This window comes from Malus domestica, chromosome 10 (assembly GCF_042453785.1).
Source record: "Malus domestica chromosome 10, GDT2T_hap1".
Taxonomy (NCBI): domain Eukaryota; kingdom Viridiplantae; phylum Streptophyta; class Magnoliopsida; order Rosales; family Rosaceae; genus Malus; species Malus domestica.
This window is the reverse complement of record NC_091670.1, coordinates 1,683,653-1,698,916: the sequence shown is the minus strand read 5'-3', so window position 1 is coordinate 1,698,916 and position 15,264 is coordinate 1,683,653. Positions and strand designations below refer to the sequence as shown.

Genomic DNA, 15,264 nt, shown 5'->3' with positions numbered 1-15,264 from the left:
CTCGAGAATAGGACGGTGGCTATGTGGTCGAGGTCGTCATCGGACTTGACTATGTACTGAGGCCGCTTGTTGGAGACGCCAGTGCCATTGCGGCAGAGGCAAGTGAGGGGACGATGACCTTTTGTCCGGCAGGGACGGGTAAAGCCAGGTCAATGGCGAAGGGGTAGTTGTTGGTGCCGAGCAAGGTGCGGAAGTGGGTGACGTTGAAGAGGGTTTTGACGAAGAATAAAATTATTTTATAAAATAAAAAATACTAATATTTTATTGCCTATTGCCAAGACTATTTAGTGTAGGGATGGAGATGCAAAAGACAGTTACTGTTCATTTGAGGCTATTCAATAGTGACTTGCCCTAGGGGGTCTTAGCAACAGTGGAGTTGCTCTTAAGAACCCGGAAACAGGTAATAATAATGAAACGCACAAAAGAGCACAAGATAGACTGTATATTGAGATTAAATACCTGAAATGTTTGTCAAAAATAAAAAATAAACTTAGTGCTTACCTGGAATGCTTCACTTTCTACGCGTATGATTACACCGAAGCTATTACCACTGCATCACATCAAACACAAATTAAAGTTAAATAATTAAGCATGATAAAGAACAGATGACTGGTCACCATGGAATAGCAACTCAGTCCAGTAGCACGAGATCATGAAGCTCATATGCCCCAATTCTGATAATACCAGATGTCACCTCAGAGCTCTCCACAATATCATCAGCAAACACACAGATCTTCAAACAAGAAAGAATCATTTAAATTCCACATTACTATTTTACAAGAAAACTATTCCTGAAGTCCATGACTTTGCTCCTGAAAAACCAGAAGATAACAATCCTCACATGTTCTTTCGTTACATCAGATAAGATGATGAGAACATGCTGCTCAACCTTAACAACCATACCAGTTGCACCTTCCTGAGCGCCAGATACAACTTTCAAATGATTCCCAGGTTCAAAGTATTTGCAAAGCTCTTTTTCATTGATGGTAAGTGTTTTCTGGAAAATCAAATCCCAGTAAGAACAAGTAGCCACACCACTAAATCAATAGATCAATAGGAATATTGAAAATTAATTCAGATATCACATCAAAAAAACACCACAATAAGTACTTCTTACTGGGAGTTCTTTCATTTCGGGTCTGATATGAACAGTCTCCTCAACTTTCTCAACCCATCCTTTCAAATTTTTTAGATCTCCCTTGACAACAATAACTGCATTGCCCTTTAGAAAGTGTCCCTTCTTTCTGTTTGAAAATAAAGTTGACAGATTTGCAATATCTCATCACCATTCTCGCTGAGCTTCCGAAATTTTTCAAGTTCGTCAAACGTGGGATGTAGGTTCAGAGTACTAATTGATTTGATTGATACTGCTTTACACAGGAAACCATCTTTAAACATCATGCCATTAATCGTCTGATAATAATCACCAGTCATCCGATCTTGTTTACGATCTCCAAGAATATGCAGTTCCCTGCAAAAAGTTTACAAGGGACAGTGTAAGAAGTTAATCTAACAATACATTGACTGGAGACACCATTGTAAGAAAGTTTTACAGTATTACCTTGCTTCCTCAATATTTAATAAACGTGGAGGAGGAACAAATGCTTTTGTTCTACAACTTCTCTTCCATCCTGTGTCATAAACAAGTCATCTCAAATTACCCTGATCAATGTTATTGGATAATACTTGGGAGCAGCCTCTCCATAAATGGGGGTAAGGCTAGCCGACATTCACCTCTCCCAGACCCTGCGTAAAGCAGGAGCCTTGTGCACTGGGTACGACCTTTTTAATGTTATTGGATAATACATGCTTATGGGGAGGTGGAAATATTACCAAAAATGATAATTCCAAGAATCAATTTGATGAAAGCATACCTCAATAAATGGATAAAATAGGAATGAAAATAAAAAGATTACACATGTACACAGAGAAGACTTGGACAGACGCAACAAAAAATATACGACGAACTTTACCATTTTATTTGCAAGAGCTTGTGAATCAATCCTTGGAATTAATTTAACTGTAACTCTCTGCCGCACATTGTCCACATCCGCAACCTATAGAAAATAAGTGTTGCGGTTAAACAAAGTATCACAGGACACTGTAAGAAAAATACCATCCCTACCTGGGCAAGGTCTCCTTTATATGTCCCAATCTTCATTATGACCCACATATCCCTAGAAAGATCAATAGCCTTGCTTTCAACCGAAAGAACATCAGTCATTTCTCTAATTGGAACAAGCATTATTTTCTGGCCAAATATATTGCGCAGACCTTTGCAAGCCTGAAACCAAAACAAATACAATAATCAAAGACGTAAGAATTTCCATATGGTGCAAATGTCAAATTTAGCCTTATGTGGATAAATAAACCATCACAAATTTATGCATATACCAACAAAAGCATACCTCCCTCACATGGGCTTCTTTGTCCGCTTCAACGTAGACATAGTTTTTAAGGTGGTCAAGAGCAATAACAGATCTGATCTGCAGTTCAGGTTTATCGATATACTTTTGCATTAAGCAAAACAGCTACCTCCCGCTCACGACCGATCTGGTAAGCATTAGCAAATAAATCATTAGCGTTCCCTCAAAAATTGGAACTACGACCTTAAGATGCTAAGAGAAATAATCATACCGCACATTTCACCATCCACAACTTTGGGTCCCTACCAGAAGGTAAAAGAGCTTGCTGATCCACATCTGTGGTGTCTTCATCATACTCCCTATGACTTGACTTCCCATACCGCTCTTGAAGATTTCTCTCAATCTCTTCAAGATCTTCTTGCTCATCTTCTTGCATCAACGGCCGATGACGTATCCTTCTACCATCCTCTTCTTCAGGTAGATCAGGTGCATTATCAGCAATAAAGTCTGCACAGAGACAATTTAACAATCATCACCAATACACAGGAACGGAAAGAAAATCACCATGATTTTTTATTTACTCAACATCCCCATCAAATTCAAGTGGAAAATAACCATCATGCACACACACATGAAGAGATAATTACAGCCGTTCTATAAACATTACTTAGAAGGGGAAAAAAACATACAAAGCCTTTTCCCACTAAGTGGGGTCGGCTATATGAATCCTAGAACGTCATTGCACTCGGTTCTGTGTCATGTCCTCCATTAGATCTGTTTATACCATATTTAGGGCCTCGTATATTTGGGCCTTGGGCCTTGTATTTGGGCCTCACACTAAAGCCCATACTTTGTAAAAGAGGAGGAGCCCCTTATTCTATAAAAGGGGACTCCTCCCCTCATTCTAGAGGAGGCAAAAGAGCCAAGCCTAAGAAGGCTAAGAGAAGCTATCATTACATTCAGGAGAGACCTCACACCACCGAGGCTCTCCTCTCCCTTCTCTTCTTTCTCCTCCGGGGGACTTCCCCCAAACACTTGTATCCATACAATTACAGAGAAACAGAATCAACTACAGTGTGGACGTAGCCCAAACATTGGGGTGAACCACGATAAAATCCTTGTGTTCTTTGTGTTCTTCGTGTTCTTGAGCGTTTGTGCAGAATTCACGGTCGGATTTACGTTGTTCCAAGACCTCCGGTTTTGTGCATCAACATTTGGCGCCGTCTGTGGGAATCGACACAAAAAACTATATCGGTTCTCTTTCATTTTTTCATCAAATCTCACCACTGTGAATCTGCAAAAGCATAAAAACCAAGAACACCACTTTCTCTCTGCCTCTTTCTCTCTCCCCATGGTTTCTTCAACTTCAATTCTGACTTTGAATTTGGCATTTGGGCCTCTTGCATATTTGCAGTATGAAATCTCTGCATACAAGATCCCCACTTCTTGACAGTTTTCGATACCCAACCTTCAACCATATCAAAACGGCGTTGTTCCGATCCCCGATCGGACCTTCTAGATCGAATCACTTTACGCTTTCCTGAAGCTTCAAGTCCTTTAAGATGGCAGATAACGACGAGGGAGGAGGCTCGGAGACCCTTCTTCGCCTCTCTCCACCCAGCCGCTCGATCGCCAGGTTCAGGCCAATTTCCAGACCGTGCTTCCCTTCCAATTTCCAGATTCTATTGTCTCTCCAGGGCCAGCCGCACGACTCCGCCGTTGCCGACACCACCGTAGCTGCCCAGTTTATTCACTCTCTCATCTCTCCGGGGCCAAAATCTCCATGCCCAGCACCTGTTTGAGGAGATCGCCCACTAATAGAGTCTCGTCGCCGGTTATGTCTCCCAAAGCTGTTTCCGCTTCTTGCTGCTCAGCAGCTCAGCAGAGCCTCACTTTCTCTCCCATCTTCCTCCGAACCAAATACAACCCAGATGGCCATCAACAGGGACTCCACTTCCTTTCCAATGATTGGCAAGATTGGGTCCTACACTGTCTTTATGACGCCGCCCGAACCGGTTTTTGAATCTCCCCGGAAAATGATCACGCCGGTCTTTGAGTCCCCCAAAAAGGCGGCCCCGCCCCCGGTCCAGCAGACGCCTCAGCAATTGCTGAAGCCCATTGCCGTATCTTCAGATTCCTCGTCCGATGGCTCGATGTCAAGGATTTTCTAAGAATGCGGTCACCAAAGTGCAGAAGGCTCATTCAAGTTTGGACGACCATTGGCACGCTATTTTGGATTAAATCAGTCAAGACATCAGTGAGCGCTAGATGATTATTACCAGAGCAAGGGAGTGATGTTGATGGAAGCTGATATAAGCAACTAAGTTCAATCAAGGTCCAGAATCAAGGCGAGAAGAGGTCAAGTCACTGACCCGCACAACATAGCCGAAAGATTACGGAGAGAGAGAATTGCAGAGAGGATGAAGGCTCTGCAGGAGCTCGTTCCCAATGACAGCAAGCCGGGTTCAACGCAGCTGCAAGGTGTAGGCAAACACGACAGAGACAGAGACAGCAAAAGCAAAGTAAAATAGAAAAAGGAAAAGACAGAGACAAAGATAATGGATGGGCACGACCAAAGCAAGTGGGTTTGGCAAAAGATAATGGATGGGCACGACCAAAGCAAGTGGGTTTGGCAAAAGATACCTTACAAATCAAGGTGGGCAGAGAAGGAGTGGAGAGATAAAGAAAGGCATATGGGTGGTGTCTGTCCAAGCAGCTGTCATCCTAGAGAAAAGCAAGGAAAGCAATGGCAATTAAAAACTTAAAATTAGATGGTCTCCAAAGGCCATAAAACATGGGTGGACAGATATAATTGCGGAAGACCAGAGATAATTGCGGGGGACTCAGGGATCATGCAGAAAGGAAAAGCAGAAAGGAAAAGAAAAAGTAAAAGCAAAAGCTTTTGCAGCCATCTGCCATTCCACTACCCAGCCTTCAATTATGCAGATACTATCTCATTATCCAACCATCTGCCATACTCACCTTCAAAAGCAGTATTTTTGAATGATGTAATTTATTTTTATTATCTTTCGGAGATATCTGTATAAACTCCATCAGAGAGTAATATGTATAAACCCCATCAGAGGGTTAAAAAAAAAAAAAAAAAAAAAAAAAAAAAAAAAAAAAGGCAAAGCCCAAAATAAATGGGCTGGAATGTTGTGTGGAGATCGAAGGCTCATAAGCCCAAAATAGCTCCAACCAGGCGATCAAAAGTACGCCTAGTACTCCACATTTATTCGACAACCTGCCACTATTACCACCAATCAGGTGATCAAAAGTACGCCCAGTACTTCAAATCATACATGAGCATTACTCATGCCAATCATACATAACATCCATGAGCATCACTCATGTCAATCAACATAAACATCCATAAGCATCACTCATGTCAACATCCATGAGCATCACTCATGTCAATCAACATAAACATCCATGAGCATCATTCATGTCAAATCAGCTTCAAAGACTTCATTTACAGAGCTCTAGCTTCAAAAGCTTCATTCACAAGAGCTCTAGCTTCAAAAGCTTCATTCACAAGAGCTCTAGCTTCAAAAGCTTCATTTACAGAGCTCTAGCTTCAAAAGCTTCATTTACAAGAGCTCTAGCTTCAAAGACTTCATTTACAGAGCTCTAGCTTCAAAAGCTTCATTTACAAGAGCTCTAGCTTCAAAAGCTTCATTCACAAGAGCTCTAGCTTCAAAAGCTTCATTCACAAGAGCTCTAGCTTCAAAAGCTTCATTCACAAGAGCTCTAGCTTCAAAAGCTTCATTGACAAGAGCTCTAGCTTCAAAAGCTTCATTTACAAGAGCTCTAGCTTCAAAGACTTCATTTACAGAGCTCTAGCTTCAAAAGCTTCATTTACAAGAGCTCTAGCTTCAAAGACTTCATTTACAGAGCTCTAGCTTCAAAAGCTTCATTTACAAGAGCTCTAGCTTCAAAGACTTCATTTACAAGAGCTCTAGCTTCAAAGACTTCATTTACAGAGCTCTAGCTTCAAAGACTTCATTTACAGAGCTCTAGCTTCAAAAGCTTCATTTACAAGAGCTCTAGCTTCAAAGACTTCATTTACAGAGCTCTAGCTTCAAAAGCTTCATTTACAAGAGCTCTAGCTTCAAAAGCTTCATTTACAGAGCTCTAGCTTCAAAAGCTTCATTTACAAAAGCTCCAGTTTCGAAAGCTTCGTTTACAGAGCTCTAGCTTCAAAGCTTCACTTGCAAAGCTTCACTTACAAAGCTTCAGTGCAGGGTATACAAATACCACATCCGAACAACCGCCACTTCGGCCCATACATGGATTCAATTTGAAGTCTTCAGCCAACAGACTCTATTGACCGAAGACTTGGGGGACTACATTATGTACCATATATTGGGCCTCAACTGGGCCTCATGAAAAATACTTGGGGGACTCTAGCCCATTATTTATGTATTAAGGAGCGAACCCTTATTCTATAAAAGGGACTCCCTCACTTTCATTGAAGATCACCCATGATTTATGTATTGAGGAGCGATCCCTTATTCTATAAAAGGGACTCCCTCACCACCATTAGAGAGCATCGCCGCCTACTGAGCAACCGTCTCACTGCGAGCATCAACTCTAACCCATCACTTATGTATTGAGGAGAGAGCCCTTATTCTATAAAAGGGACTCCCTCACCTTCAAACGTCACAAGCCGAGCCAACCAAGGCAACACAAGCTACAAGCAAAGCGGCCTCACAACATGTGCTACTTCTAGTTGAGCATCATTTCAGATTGGGCACCGCCTCATATCGAGCATCAGTTCTAGACGACATTTAGTTACTTCGGCCCACACATGGACTGAATTTCAAGTCTCCAGCCAAAAGACTCTCTTGACTGAAGACTTGGGGGACTACTGTTTATACCATATTTAGGGCCTCGTATATTTGGGCCTTGGGCCTTGTATTTGGGCCTCACACTAAAGCCCATACTTTGTAAAAGAGGAGGAGCCCCTTATTCTATAAAAGGGGACTCCTCCCCTCATTCTAGAGGAGGCAAAAGAGCCAAGCCTAAGAAGGCTAAGAGAAGCTATCATTACATTCAGGAGAGACCTCACACCACCGAGGCTCTCCTCTCCCTTCTCTTCTTTCTCCTCCGGGGGACTTCCCCCAAACACTTGTATCCATACAATTACAGAGAAACAGAATCAACTACAGTGTGGACGTAGCCCAAACATTGGGGTGAACCACGATAAAATCCTTGTGTTCTTTGTGTTCTTCGTGTTCTTGAGCGTTTGTGCAGAATTCACGGTCGGATTTACGTTGTTCCAAGACCTCCGGTTTTGTGCATCAACAAGATCCAAGTACCCTAAGTAAATTCTTAGAGTCTCTTCCAAAGTTTTCCTAGGTCTTCCTCTACCCCTTCGGCCCTGGACCTCTGTCCTGTAGTCGCATCTTCTAACCGGAGCGTCAGTAGGCCTTCTTTGCACATGTCCAAACTCAATTTAATAAAATAATTTAATTATTTAAATTTGAACGGATATCTACATAAACTGTACGGAAGACAAGAATTCCATGGAAAATGACTTAAAACTGAAAGAAAAAAACAAAAAAATGGTTGAATTCAACAGCACTTTCTTATTTTATCTTTGATTCTAACAGGAACATACATAGCATTATTCATTGTGATGAGACACTTGTCCCTCCATTACTCAAGTGAAGGTCACCACCCCACACAACTTATTTACGAACTTCCTAGCAAAAGGACAAGTTTGTTTTCTCATGGTTTCTTGCCAAGTTAACAAACCCCCCAAAACAAAAAACTAAAGAAACGGCCAAAGTTGACCTTTAGCCATCCTTAATCTCTAGACATTTTTTAAATGAAGGCCTATAACCTAATTCTATTGAGACCACGAGTTTCTATACAAATTAAGGGCTACTAGTGTATGCTTCAGCTCTCAGTGTAGAGGAATGGAAATTGGACAAAGAATTCACATGCCTCCTACGAATTGAGTTCCTCCCATAGACCTTCTCGTAGACCTCTTTTATCATAATTCCTAATCTTTCATAATTTTGATAGTGACATTACAAGGCAGTCTTCTAGAGGGTCAAATTTCATAGCATCCCTAACGATATGGCAATTAATTATAAAAAGAAGCATATTACAAGACATAACTCATAAAAAGTCGCAAAGATTATTTAGTGGATATAAGTCCGCAATTACAGGGACCACGAAAAATAACTCCAGCAAAGGAGGCATGAATAGTGCTAAACACATTTCTCCTCATAATGATACCATTTTGCACCTGTACTTGGATATCCGACGAACAAGGAAAATCAGATGACTGTTTATAAGGCCCAAAGACTTCAAATACACCCATATAACTTTTAAACCTTAACCAAAAGAAAAAGAAGAAACTAGAACTATGAATGAAAACAAATCCCAGCACCAAAATTCAATTTCGTATGGAACAACCGTAGTTCAAACTTATATAAGAAATATCACAAGAACAAAAAGAAGACATTGATCAGTCTTGAAACTTGTAAGAACCTAAGTACAACCATAATCAAAGGATTCCCACAATACTAATACACTACCGTTCCTAAATTAATTACAATTCATTACCAGCATTTGCCGACTAAAATTTCTATAACATTCATTAATGCCAAAATAGCTTATAACCTAAATTCCAACCCAGTCCAAATTCATAACCCTAAATCTCAAAAAAAGCAACAAAATTTCTGTAAAATACCAACAAAATAGTTAATAACTAAACAAAACAAGAGTAGAAGAAGGAACAGTAGAGCGTACCATCATCCCCCTCCTCGTCTTCTTCTTCTTCGTCGGTATCGACCTCGGCCTCATTGTCGAGAAACTGCGACCCAGAGGGCCTCTTGTTCTTCCTCTTACGACTCGCACCACCACCACCACCATAAGCCTCGTCATCCTCATCGTACTCCTCTTCCTCCTCGTCATCGTCCTTCTCTGCTACATCGTCTATGAAATCCGATCTCCTCCGCTTCTGACTGGGCCGCCGTCTTCCTCCTCCTCGTTCCTCCTCCTCCTCGTTCCTCCTAGTCATCCTCGTCTATAGCTTGGTCCGGGTCGTATTCTTCCTCTTCCTCCATCTCGTCGTCTTATTCGTCTCTGTGACGAGCCATGGTTGTGATGGATTCGGATCAAATTTGGGGTCCAAGGTTTTGGTAAGAGAGAGTGTGGTGTTGCCAATCGCGCAAATACCAGACATCCCTTTCAAATCAAATTCATTAAATTTAAAACCACATCCAAATTCAAATAGGAAACTAATTACATGAACATTGGCTAATTTGCTTCTAATTAATTTCATAACACCACCAACAACAATCTAAGGAAGGTGGGTGATACGAATCATAAAACGTAATTGTGCACAGTTTTGTGCCAATTTTTTTGTTAGCTCAAAGTTCTTTATGTATTTTCTTTAAAGTTCTTTTCTAAGTCTTATTATATTTTCGTATTTATTCTATCATGAATTTATGTCTCATAATTATATCTTCTAACTATAGCATCATAAGTAATCGCTTCAAATTTTTCATTTTGTTTGACTTTTCCTTCCTTTGGTTACTCAAAACTAAATCCAAATTCAGCTAAGAAACCATCCTAATCCACATATTTTCAACATTTCATCAAATATATCAAAGAAAAATGTCATGTAAGTAGGTTTTGCACTTTAAAATATGTTTCCATGATTTGTTTCATTCAAATGTGGACATTTGGGTGTTGATTGGTGAATTACTTCATCGTTCTTTTTCTTCTCATACGATTAGGGGTAGGTACGGTTCGGTTTAGCCTGGTTTCACTCTCAAATTGAAATCGGAAAATATCAATGATTTAGTTCGATGTTATTTTGTTTAAATTTATTACTAAAATCATACGGTTCGGTTCACACTGACTCCAGTTCGATTTATACTTATTTACTGTTCTAACCAAAATTATACATAAATTTTTAAGAGCACCTTGTTTTCAGTGTGCATATTCATATCAGGTTCATATGCTTGGCAGAGAGAGCAGTGGCCTCCAATTAAATGGGGAGAACAAGAGATAAGTGTTTCTGCCATCAATATCGGGCCCTTGGTCCTACGATAAATGGATGCTCATGGATTGAATTACGCCCACGAGAAATTTTTAGTTGTGACGGGAATATAAGTGGTACATCACGTGTTTTAATAAGAGCGGTGGGAAATTTTATTTTTTAAGTTATTCACTTTTTAGCACACATATCCTACAATTTGTATAGTGACACGTAGTGTACCACCCCGTATAACGGTCACACTGAAAAATCTCTCTTACGCCCACTCACTAGTCGAAAGCATTTATTTGTTACGTTTTTGAGCATTTTGTATTTGCTTAAAAAGTTATGCCAATTGATTTTAGTGTAGAACTACAATTTTGTTCGGGTATAATGACATGTTAGTCCATGCGTGAAATCTAATGACTACACATGCTCTATACATGATAAGCGTTGTGAGAATACGAACGGTTGCTAACTTAGCAATAGTGTGACAATGATTTCAACTTCATACATCAAATATAACTTATGGCCTAAATATATGAAGAGTATATAAAAAGAGAATCTTAGCAACTTTTGCACTGACTTTTATATTTGGACTTTTCACATTTTCTAATGACACGTGTCATTTTTTTACACTAGAAATTAATGATGTAAAATAGAAAATATAATTTGAAAAATATTAAAGTGTTGCAGTCATATTTAGAATAAGAATGTGATTGTGTAAATCCTAGTAAATATGAGAATGTATCTTATATTCCTATTAGGAGTAGATTACCTATTAAAGGTTGTAATCCTAAAAGGAAAAGTTTTGACCTGTCCTACTACTATAAATAAAGGCACAAATGGATAAATTAAACACACCTCACAATTAAATCACTCTCTCTTCTCCCCCAATATTGTCGGCCCATTCTCTCTCTAAACCCTAGATCGTTCAATCCAATAGGCCTACAACACGTTATCAGCACCCTCTTGCCAGAAGCTGAGGAATGAACGCATCGTAGGAGGAGGCTATCATCGGCTTATTCGTTTTCTGCTAATCAAGTACGCTTAAAATAAATGAAGATATTTGAAACGTCCACGAAGCATGAAAACACTCTCCATGATGCATGAACCCCTCTATGTTTATATTTTCCTTTCAATATATATACATATATATATATTGTATATGTTCATATATTTGTTAATATATATATATTTGTTTCATGTTTCGCACAATTAAATTGTTTTGTGGAATATGTGAGTCAAATTATATAAAATAAATTAGAAGTATATTTAGGGTTTCCTAAACCCTAGGGGATTTCGAAAAAACAACAAAGGGAAAAAGTTACACATTACCATGGCACCTTGCTGACAATCAGGCCATGTGCCTGGTTTGGGTTTTCTCACCACGGGCCTGCAGCCTTATCCACACTTGCACCTGCAAGCTTTTATGCATGCATGGACCTCGCTATTGCCTCGACCCACAGCTGCTTCCACCAGCCCAGTTGGTTGGGTTTTTTTGCCCACGGGCTAGGCTTTGTCCTCGCGGGCAGCCTTGCAAGCCAGCTTTTGCCGAACCTGACATACGCCCCCCTTCGGCCCAGACCAGAAACCTAGCTACAGCTAAGGTTTCCCCCACCCGTAGGCCTTTGAGCCTGCCCCTGTCCCTGGACCTGTGGCTTGCAACCACCCCGAAGGCTGTTTCTAGCAGCCACCCGAGCCCTTTTGCTCACGACACCCAGCCCATTCTTTGGGCTATGCTATTTTTTCGACCCAATAATATTATTTTAACATTATTTAGTTTCTACAATCGACCCCGTATGGCCCGATTTATTGAATTAATTAAAAATGACATGCAATCCATTAATCTAATAACGAATCCAAAATTATTGACTTGAATATCACTTTTGGACATTGACGATTCAATAATTTATTTTTATACTTTGAACCGTGACATACTTTCGTAGTAACGAATCTCTCACACTTGAGTTCCCGAAGAACCTCAAATCCACTATATTCAAATTAGTATATTGCATTATGTGTTTCTTGCAGGAACCTCTCATTATGAACTAATTGTTCATAAAACTAAATTGAACATGTAGTTCAAATTTAGTGCATTTGAAACCCAAAGTTTTCATTCAAAACATACCACATGAAACCTGTAGTTTTCATGCATAAATTAAACCAATACATGTCTATAAAACGTGTATGTTCTACGATATATGTTTATGGCTTACCATATGACTACTCACGTTTTTCCCTCTGTTTTAGGGATATATCGAACTTAAACAAGCTAGATTTCTCCGCTTTAGAAGTCTCTGGAAGAAACTATCTGAAGTGGGTTCAAGAAGTGAAGCTCCATCTGATTGTAAAATGCATTAGAGCCACCATCGAGGCACCTATCGCTGACAAACCTGTTGACGAAGCTCATAATGATACTACAATGATCTTCACATGAAGACATATCCATGATGCACTACAGAGTGAGTATCTCGTTGAGGAGGACCTACGCACCCTCTGACTTGCTCTGGCCGACTGTTTCGACCACCAGAGTCTGAAGTAAGACATAATTGACAGCATATTCGCTTCTAGGACTTTAAGTCTGTGAATGAATACAACTATAAAGTTTGTAGAATCCGTTCACTATTGAAATTTTGCAATGTGGAACTAACCGAATCAAATCTCTTGGAGAATACCTATTCCACCTTTCATGCCACCAATATTGTCTTGCAGCAACAATATAGGGCATAAAATTTCACCAAGTTTTCTGATTTGATCTCTGTTTTACTTCTCACTGAAAAACAGAACCAGTTTTTGATGAAGAATCATTAAGCTCAACCCACTGGCTCGAACGCCACACCTGAAGCGCATGCGACCTATTCTAGTAGCTATAAACAATGAAAGAATCGTAAAAGAATCGTCGTGGCCGTGGCAATGGGTGGCAAGCCCAACCACAGGCCCAAGGTAAGCAGAGTGCCGCACCTAAAGGAAGAAATGTGACCCAGCAACGTCCACCACTCGACCCTAAGGCCCTAAACTTCAAGAATAATGGCAAAGCTCTCGTTCAACCCGCTTCTACTGAACTGGACATGTGCTATCATTGTGGATCAATGGATCGTTGGTCACGCGTATGCCGAGCTTCCTCTGAGGTTATTGCCAAGTATCATTCCCGTCGTGAGTCTAACTTTGCACATGTGGATCATCTAGAAGATGCAATTACATCAATGGAGATATCGGATTTTCAGGAGGCGTCAGCGTCTATGGATAAATAAAGTAGACATGTTTTTAGGATGTTTACCCCTAGTGGCCGAACCCACTAGGAGTGGCCGGCCCTACCCCCCCTATTTTTCTAGTTTTATGGTTTAATTTTGAACAATTTTTCTAAGTATTTAGAATAATTTGTTTGGTTTTGGTTTGTTTTGAATTATGGATTGTTATTTGAATGAATATTATTTTCTTGAATTGCTTAATTGAATGAATGGACTTATATTTATGCATGTGACCAATTCAATCAATTTATTTCTATGTATGTCTAGTGGAAAAGTTAGTTGTCTAGCAGATAGTGCAACCGCGCACACCATCTTGCGTGAACGACAATATTTTACTAACTTAATACCCAAGAAAGCTCATTTGACAACTCTCTCAGGCTCATCCAACCTGAAGGCACGTATCATGTTGTCTAATGGTACAATCTTGATCATTAAGGAGACACTCTATTCTCCACGTTTCGGAAGAACGTTGCTGAGTTTTAAAGATATTCGAGATAATCAATATCATATTGAAACCATTGAAGATAATGGTTCTAAATTTCTTTGTATCACTTCATACGAATATGGCCAGAAGTGTATTCATGAAAAGTTGGAACGATTGCCGAGTGGGTTGTACATCACAACCATTCGCGGCATAGAAGCCCACAGTGTGGCCGGCCTTATGCCTAAGTTCCAAGACATTTTGTTGCTTTGGCATGACCGTTTGGGACATCCTGAACGTGACATGATGCGCTGTATCCTCAAATCTTCACACGAGCATAAGTTACATCCCTATGTTGGATTCCCACCATGCAAAACGTGTTCTTTAGGGAAGTTGAATACTCAACCCTTATATACAAAGATTATTCACGACCCCCCTAAGTTTCTTCAGAAGATTCAATGGGACATTTGTGGACATATCCAACCAACATGTGAACCATTTAGATACTTTATGGTGTTGGTTGATGCATCGACAAGATGGTCACATGTTTACTTGTTGTTCACAAGCAACGCCGCGTTTGCTAAACTCCTAGCTCAAATCATTAAGCTAAGGGCTCACCACCCTGATTATCCGATTAAGTCGATTTGACTGGATAACACTAGAGAGTTTACGTCACAAACTTTTGACGATTGTTGCATGTTAGTAGAGATTTATGTGAAACATCTTGTACCCCATGTTCACACCTGAAACGGCTTGGCAGAAGCTTTCATAAAGCGGCTTCAATTGATAGCTTGGACTTTGGTTATGAGAACCAAACTACCGGTATTTTCCTAGGGCTATGCAATATTGCACGCAGCTATATTGGTCCACCTGAGGCCCACCACTACTCAACCACATTTACCGTTACAATTGGTCACTGGATACAAGCCTAACGTCTTGCATTTACAAGTGTTTGGGTGCACCATTTATGTGCCAAGAATGTCGCCGCTACTTATCAAAATGGGTCTTTAGAGAAAAAATGGGAATCTATGTCGGTTATGATTCGTCATCAATTGTTCGCTACTTTTAACCCTTGACATGAGATCTTTTTACAGCACGTTTTGTGGATTGTCACTTTGATAAGATAGTCTTCTAGTCGTTAGGGGGAGATAAGCATGCTAATGTTCCCGTAGAACATTGCGAATTGTTGTGGTATGCTCCCACTATGTCTCATTTCGTTCCTACACC

At 40.2% G+C, this 15,264-nt stretch overlaps 1 pseudogene; it reads right to left on the bottom strand.

Moving 5' to 3' along the window:
- Window positions 1–9,768, bottom strand: part of LOC103410379 (putative transcription elongation factor SPT5 homolog 1) — a 31,217-nt pseudogene extending 21,449 nt beyond the window's left edge.
- Window positions 9,769–15,264: the final 5,496 nt, after the last annotated feature.